A 6581-nucleotide genomic window follows, 5' to 3' on the forward strand; every position below is an offset into this window, starting at 1 on the left:
ACGCCGAAATCAACGCCCTCCTCAAGAAGCCCAAGGCGGACCCAAAGGACCTCAAGAACTTCCGGCCCATCTCCCTGCTCCCGTTCCCGCAAAGGTCATTGAGAAAATCGTCAACCTACAACTGACCCGCCAGCTGGAAGACAACAACATCTTGGACCCATCCCAGTCCGGATTCAGACGTAACCACAGCACCGAGACGGCCCTCATCGCCGCCACAGATGACATCTGGCACCAATTAAACAACAGCGAAACATCAGTCCTCATCCTCCTGGACCTGTCAGCCGCCTTCGACACGGTCTGCCATCGCATCCTAAAGACACGCCTCCTAGAAGCCGGGATCCAAGAGAAGGCCCTTGACTGGACGCATCCCCTAGGTCTCATCCCTCAGCCCGATGCTGTTCAACGTCTACATGGCCCCCCTCGCACAAGTGGCCCACCATCATGGCCTCAACATCATCTCCTACGCCGACGACACCCAGCTCATCCTCTCCCTCACCAAGGACCCACACACTGCTAAAACCAACCTCCATGAGGGAATGAAAGCCATCGCCGACTAGATGAGGAGCAGCCGTCTGAAGCTGAACTCGGACAAGATGGAGATCCTCATCCTCGGACCCACCCCCTCATCCTGGGACGACTCCTGGTGGCCGACCACACTGGGAACAGCTCCAACTCCCACCGACCATGCTCGCAACCTAGGATTCATACTCGACTCCTCCCTCTCCATGTCTAAACAGGTCAACGCCATCTCCTCTCCTGCTACAACGCCCTCCGCATGCTCCACAGGATCTACAAGTGAATCCCGACCCAAACAAGAAGAACGGTGACACAGGCCCTTGTCAGCAGCAGACTAGACTACGGCAACGCACTCTATGCAGGAATCTCAGCCAAACACCTACGACGACTACAACGCACCCAAAACACCTCTGCCCGACTGATCGTCAACGTCCCCTGCGGCAGCCACATCACCCCCCACCTGAGAAATCTACACTGGCTCCCCATCGACAAGAGGATCACCTTCAAGCTCCTCACCCACGCACACAAAGCACTCCACAACGACGGACCAGCCTACTTGAACAGCAGACTCTGCTTCCACATCCCCACCCGCCAGCTCCGCTCCGCCAGCCTCGCCCTCGCAACCATCCCCCGCATCCAACGAACGACCTCTGGCGGCAGATCCTTCTCCTACCTCGCCGCCAAGACCTTGAAAACCCTCCCTACCCACATACAGCAGACCTAAGACCTACTCGCCTTCAGAAGACTCCTCAAGACCTGGCTCTTCGAACAGTAGCAGCACCTCCCCCCCCCTTCCCTCAGCGCCTTGAGACCCCCACGGGTAAGTAGTACGCTTTACAAGTTCTATGATTGATTGATTGAAGTATGACTTACTCAGAGTTCTGCTTTGATAATGCCTACGCTCACTCAGATTTTCATTCAAAACAGACATTAAAACAAAAACATCAATAAACAAACAGACACGCTTTTAGTTTGCTTGAATTAAAAAGCATAATGAGAATAGTTTTAAATATTCATAGAATTTTAAAAAGACACAAAAAACATTCCTTACATGAGTCTGTTATGACACCTTTCACACAACTCTTTCACATTCTCACGAGTATAATTACAGATAAGTTGCCATTACTTTGTAGCACATGAAGTTGATATAATTCTACATAAATTAATAATGTAATGATTTGTAGCACGTTTCCAAACTTTGCTTAGGGACCGTTTGCTGCGTTTCTACTAACAGCTGTTCTTGTAGAAAGAACAGTTCAAAAGGCCTTCATTTTTTATTATCTCTGAAAGTTCGCCCAGGTAAGGCGGTGCATCAGCACCCGTCACACCCCTTGCTGCAAATAATCCTATGCTGAATGTCAGACAGCTGCTGCCTTTATTACCAACAACATGTCATATTCTGTTTCTGGCAGTTTACATTTTAACATTATTAATATGTGTTAGAAACCTTAGCATGCAAAGTACTCTCAGTTGAATAGCCAGATATGGCTCAAAGAGTGAAACAGGATACATGACCACATCAAATCTGTCACAACTATAGAACTAATGGTCTTATGCAAGCAGAAAGTTAGGCAACATGGCCATATATTTTAAGGAATAAAATGCTCCTAACATTAAATGAAAACTATAGGTAACTCCTAGCACCTGCTTAGTGTACCTGGCTATGCAAAGTCCTGAATGGGTGGTAGGACAGTCACGGTTTGGACTGCTAGGCTGTGGAACTCATTGCCCTCCTGCATGCGCTTGATTGAGTCAGAACATGAATTCAGGAAGACCTTGAAGATCTGCCTTTTTAGTCAAGGTTAGCTTCTCTGTTGGACCCGACTCTCACCTACATTCACCACTAAGCACCGGGACACCTTTGCATGAGGTAGCTGTTGCGCTCTACAAATGCTTTTATTATTGTAAATGTAAATTGATACTTGTATAGCGCACTACTCACCCGCAAGGGTCTCAAGGCGCTTGTACGAATACCGCTGTGGAACCCATCCTCGCTTTCCCTGTGAGGCGTCAACTCCTCGGCACCCCCAAGGTGGAGGCCAGGCATCCTTAGCGTTGTGGGGGCCGTTGTGGAGATTAAGCAAGCTATTGCCCAGAGTTGCAGAGTAGGACTCCATGATTGGAATAGGCACCGAGGCGAAAATTATCAGGTCAGTGGAATTTTTGAGCCCAAGACCCGCCGAGGCGGGGAATTGAACCCTGGTCCCGGGCTACACCTCTGCATCAGGGTCTGCCGCTCTAATCATTGAGCCACACTTCTCCACGTCACCTTATATTTCCGGGACTTTATAAATGCACTACACCTGTGTTATTGTGCCACTAGATGGTCAGAGAACTCATTGGTGACTTGCCCTATTCTTTTGGTGTACAGTACTCAATCCCATTCATTTTTTCGCTAGCGTCTCTCTTGCATTTTATATCCAGAAAAAAATTATATACTTCTCCAGTTCCCATAAATATTCCCTTAGTTTTATTCTGGTGTATATTATCTAGCAACCATCTCTTTCACTTTTTTTTAATCAATCATTCCATTTATTTTGAATGGGGAAATGATGTTGCACAGTTGTGCACAAAACAGTTTCAGATGCAGCGTACATGCTATTGAAATGGCATATAAATCCTGTTCTACATTGTCAGATTCAGATTCAGATAAGCTTTATTCGATTTTAGTTTAAAAATCATAAAAGCATCAACAATACATGAATAAAAACCATAACATTTCTTAGACACCGTAACAGATCATTACAAACTTAATAAAACAAGATTAAATAAGTATAACGAATCAGCTAATCAATATGCAAGGGTTTCATTATCAGTGAAGCAACTCTAAAACAATATACTTATCAGTTACATCCTACCCTGTCAGTTTAGCTGAAACTTATGGGTGGCCTCTGAGTAGTGGGGTCTTAAAAATACAATTTTTGGACAAAAGTTCAAAACTTTTACAGGCTAGAAAATTGGTTCTATGTAATATGTGGAGAGCTCGGGTAAAAATCGTACAAATCCCATATGCGAATAGTGCCATGTCTTTCTTTGGGGGGCAAAATCGTAAATAGGGGACAACATTTCTGTTTTTGAATTTAATTAGTACCAAATCCCCAGCGATGTCTTTGGGCAGCGTGCCTAACCATCCCACTCTCCTGACACTCAGGATACCACCATCTAACTCAGGTGGCAAAGGTCTATTGTTTTGTAGCCAGAAAGTGACCTTATTTAGCAGGTCCTGCTGGGATTCGTGTGTTCCCTGGCTGAGGTGAGGGACCCCAGAGAGGATAGACACATATGGGGCGGCTTCAGGAGGTAGGTTGAAACGTGGCATTCTTACCATAGCGGGTCTAGCCACTTTATGAGTTTTTGACACGGGTTTTAAGATTCCTTTGGGCCCTTTTGGGGTAGGTATACAGGGAGGCTGTATTTAAGTTACACCGTTCTTACAAATACCAGACCTATGCTTTTCGGGGGCGATGGGAGGGTTAGGGCAGACGGATGTAGCCATTGTGTTAGTTGGAGGAGGATGCTTTCTGATTACTTCCTCGATGCTAGTCAGCCTTTCCCCCAAATCATTGATTTTTTTAACCAAGGGTGAGATGACAGCTAACAACAGTTGCTCAATTTGGGCCAATAAAGTCAATTGGGGAGACAAGACAGGGTCATCTAATTTGTCCACGGCCGGGTCCTCCATTAATGCTGTTGGGTTAGGGGGAGATAATATTGCGCTGGTACACAAATTTTGTGTACTTGCATAGTTCCCATTGTCAATTTCGCTGTCGTGCTTCCCTCTAATGTTGGGACCCAGGGGCGAAGCGTTTACTTGGCTATGGTCTTTATTTACGGGAGGAGCAAGGTCCCGTGGGGAGCCATTTGAGATAACACAATAAGTGCCCACAGTAGGGGAGGTTATTGAATCAGGGACGTACTTTGTGCCACACAGGGCGTTGAGCTCTTCCCAAATAGACATAATGTTTTATGATAGTAATGAATTCGCCAGACAGTCAATAGAAATGGAACATCACATTACATCCTCCTGTGGTAGAAACAAATGAGGTGGCCCGTCCCGTCCTCCTCCTGCCTCTGAGGGCCTCAGAGGGCCCGCCCTTTGCCCGGGCTTAGCCCCGGGCGCCGACCCGCGCGCAATCCCGTGACGCGGGGGCTCGCGCTGTCCTTAAGCGCACCTCCGGGGGCGGGACAGGAAACACGCCTTCCTAGGCGCTAGCGGTGCTGGGGGATGTAGTCCCCGATCTGCCGCCTCGCCGCGATTGTTGGGAAGCGGCAGGCAGCAGGGAAGTTGAGAGCCTGGTGAGTGTTGCAGCAGGGCAGCGCTGAGGCTGCGGTGGTCAAGGAGCCCAGATGAAGACCTCCCAGGTCAGTGTCAGCCCAAGTGCCCCGCTCCCCCGGGGCTCGCGCTGTCCTTAAGCGCACCTCCGGGGGCGGGACAGGTAACATGCCTTCCTAGGCGCTTGCGGTGCTGGGGGATGTAGTCCCCGATCTGCCACCTCGCCGCGATTGTTGGGAAGCGGCAGGCAGCAGGGAAGTTGAGAGCCTGGTGAGTGTTGCAGCAGGGCAGCGCTGAGGCTGCGGTGGTCAAGGAGCCCAGATGAAGACCTCCCAGGTCAGTGTCAGCCCAAGTCACCCGCTCCCCCGGGGCTCGCGCTGTCCTTAAGCGCACCTCCGGGGGCGGGACAGGAAACACGCCTTCCTAGGTGCTAGCGGTGCTGGGGAATGTAGTCCCCGATCTGCCGCCTCGCCGCGATTGTTGGGAAGCGGCAGGCAGCAGGGAAGTTGAGAGCCTGATGAGTGTTGCAGCAGGGCAGCGCTGAGGCTGCGGTGGTCAAGGAGCCCAGATGAAGACCTCCAAGGTCAGTGTCAGCCCAAGTCCCCCGCTCCCCCGGGGCTCGCGCTGTCCTTAAGCGCACCTCCGGGGGCGGGACAGGAAACACGCCTTCCTAGGCACTAGCGGTGCTGGGGGATGTAGTCCCCGATCTGCCGCCTCGCCGCGATTGTTGGGAAGCGGCAGGCAGCAGGGAAGTTGAGAGCCTGGTGAGTGTTGCAGCAGGGCAGCGCTGAGGCTGCGGTGGTCAAGGAGCCCAGATGAAGACCTCTCAGGTCAGTGTCAGCCCAAGTTCTACATTGTCATTAAAAGAGCTGGTGGGCAGAGCTAGGCACCAACGAGTATGGCAGATCACCCTTAGCTCTCCCACAGGGACAAGAGGCCATAAACCATTACCTACCCGAAGCCGGTTAGCAATCTCCCTCAGGAGGTGGGATGTTATCCCTAAAGACCATTCTGTTTATCCTGGGTCATGATTTCTTTCTGCTGCAATGGACCCGTGGTTCTCTCCCTGCATTGATGTGAACCACAGCACATTAGTTGCCCACTGCTCAGAGTGCATTCAATTATTCTGAGCCTGAGTGTGCCCAACATTCTTCAGACATTGGTTCCCACTAGGGAACCTGACACGTGACAAGGCACTGATGACAGGGCAGTTCGACCGCTCTGTATTCGTCTGACCGTTTGGTTGTACTCATCCTCTTCACACAATCTTTAAATTGCTAGAGATGGTAACATTAATGGGCAGTGCAACATGATGAGTCGGCTTCGGGCTCCCAGAACAGAGCCCATTACTCTGATGGCATAGAAAAAAGGACAATACAAGCCGCCTCCATTTCAGAATAGGTTCAACTGACTGCCACAGGGAGTGACGAGAAATGCATCAGCCCCTTAGATACTGCTCGACCTTGAGGAGAGAGCACAAGTACTTAAAGACTTATATTGGGCGCAGACAAGGCTTGAGCAGGACTACATCCCATGAACAGTTGTGCTGTAATTTCCCTTCTCACTGCATTCGGAGGACCCTGCAAGAATGTCCCCAAAATTGGTCTCCAGGTCCAATATAGTTGTTTAATCTTCCCTACTGACACTGACAATCCAGCTGCAAAAGCCTCTCATAAATCCCTATCAGCAGTGACATACTAGTGAGGTGAGGACACATCTGAGAGACTCGCCTGATAGTGTTTCTGCCCATTTGGGGAGTGATACTACAACAAGAGAACTGTCCACACTGCTG

The sequence above is a fragment of the Lissotriton vulgaris genome, chromosome 6, assembly GCF_964263255.1.
Source record: "Lissotriton vulgaris chromosome 6, aLisVul1.2, whole genome shotgun sequence".
Taxonomy (NCBI): Eukaryota; Metazoa; Chordata; class Amphibia; order Caudata; family Salamandridae; genus Lissotriton; species Lissotriton vulgaris.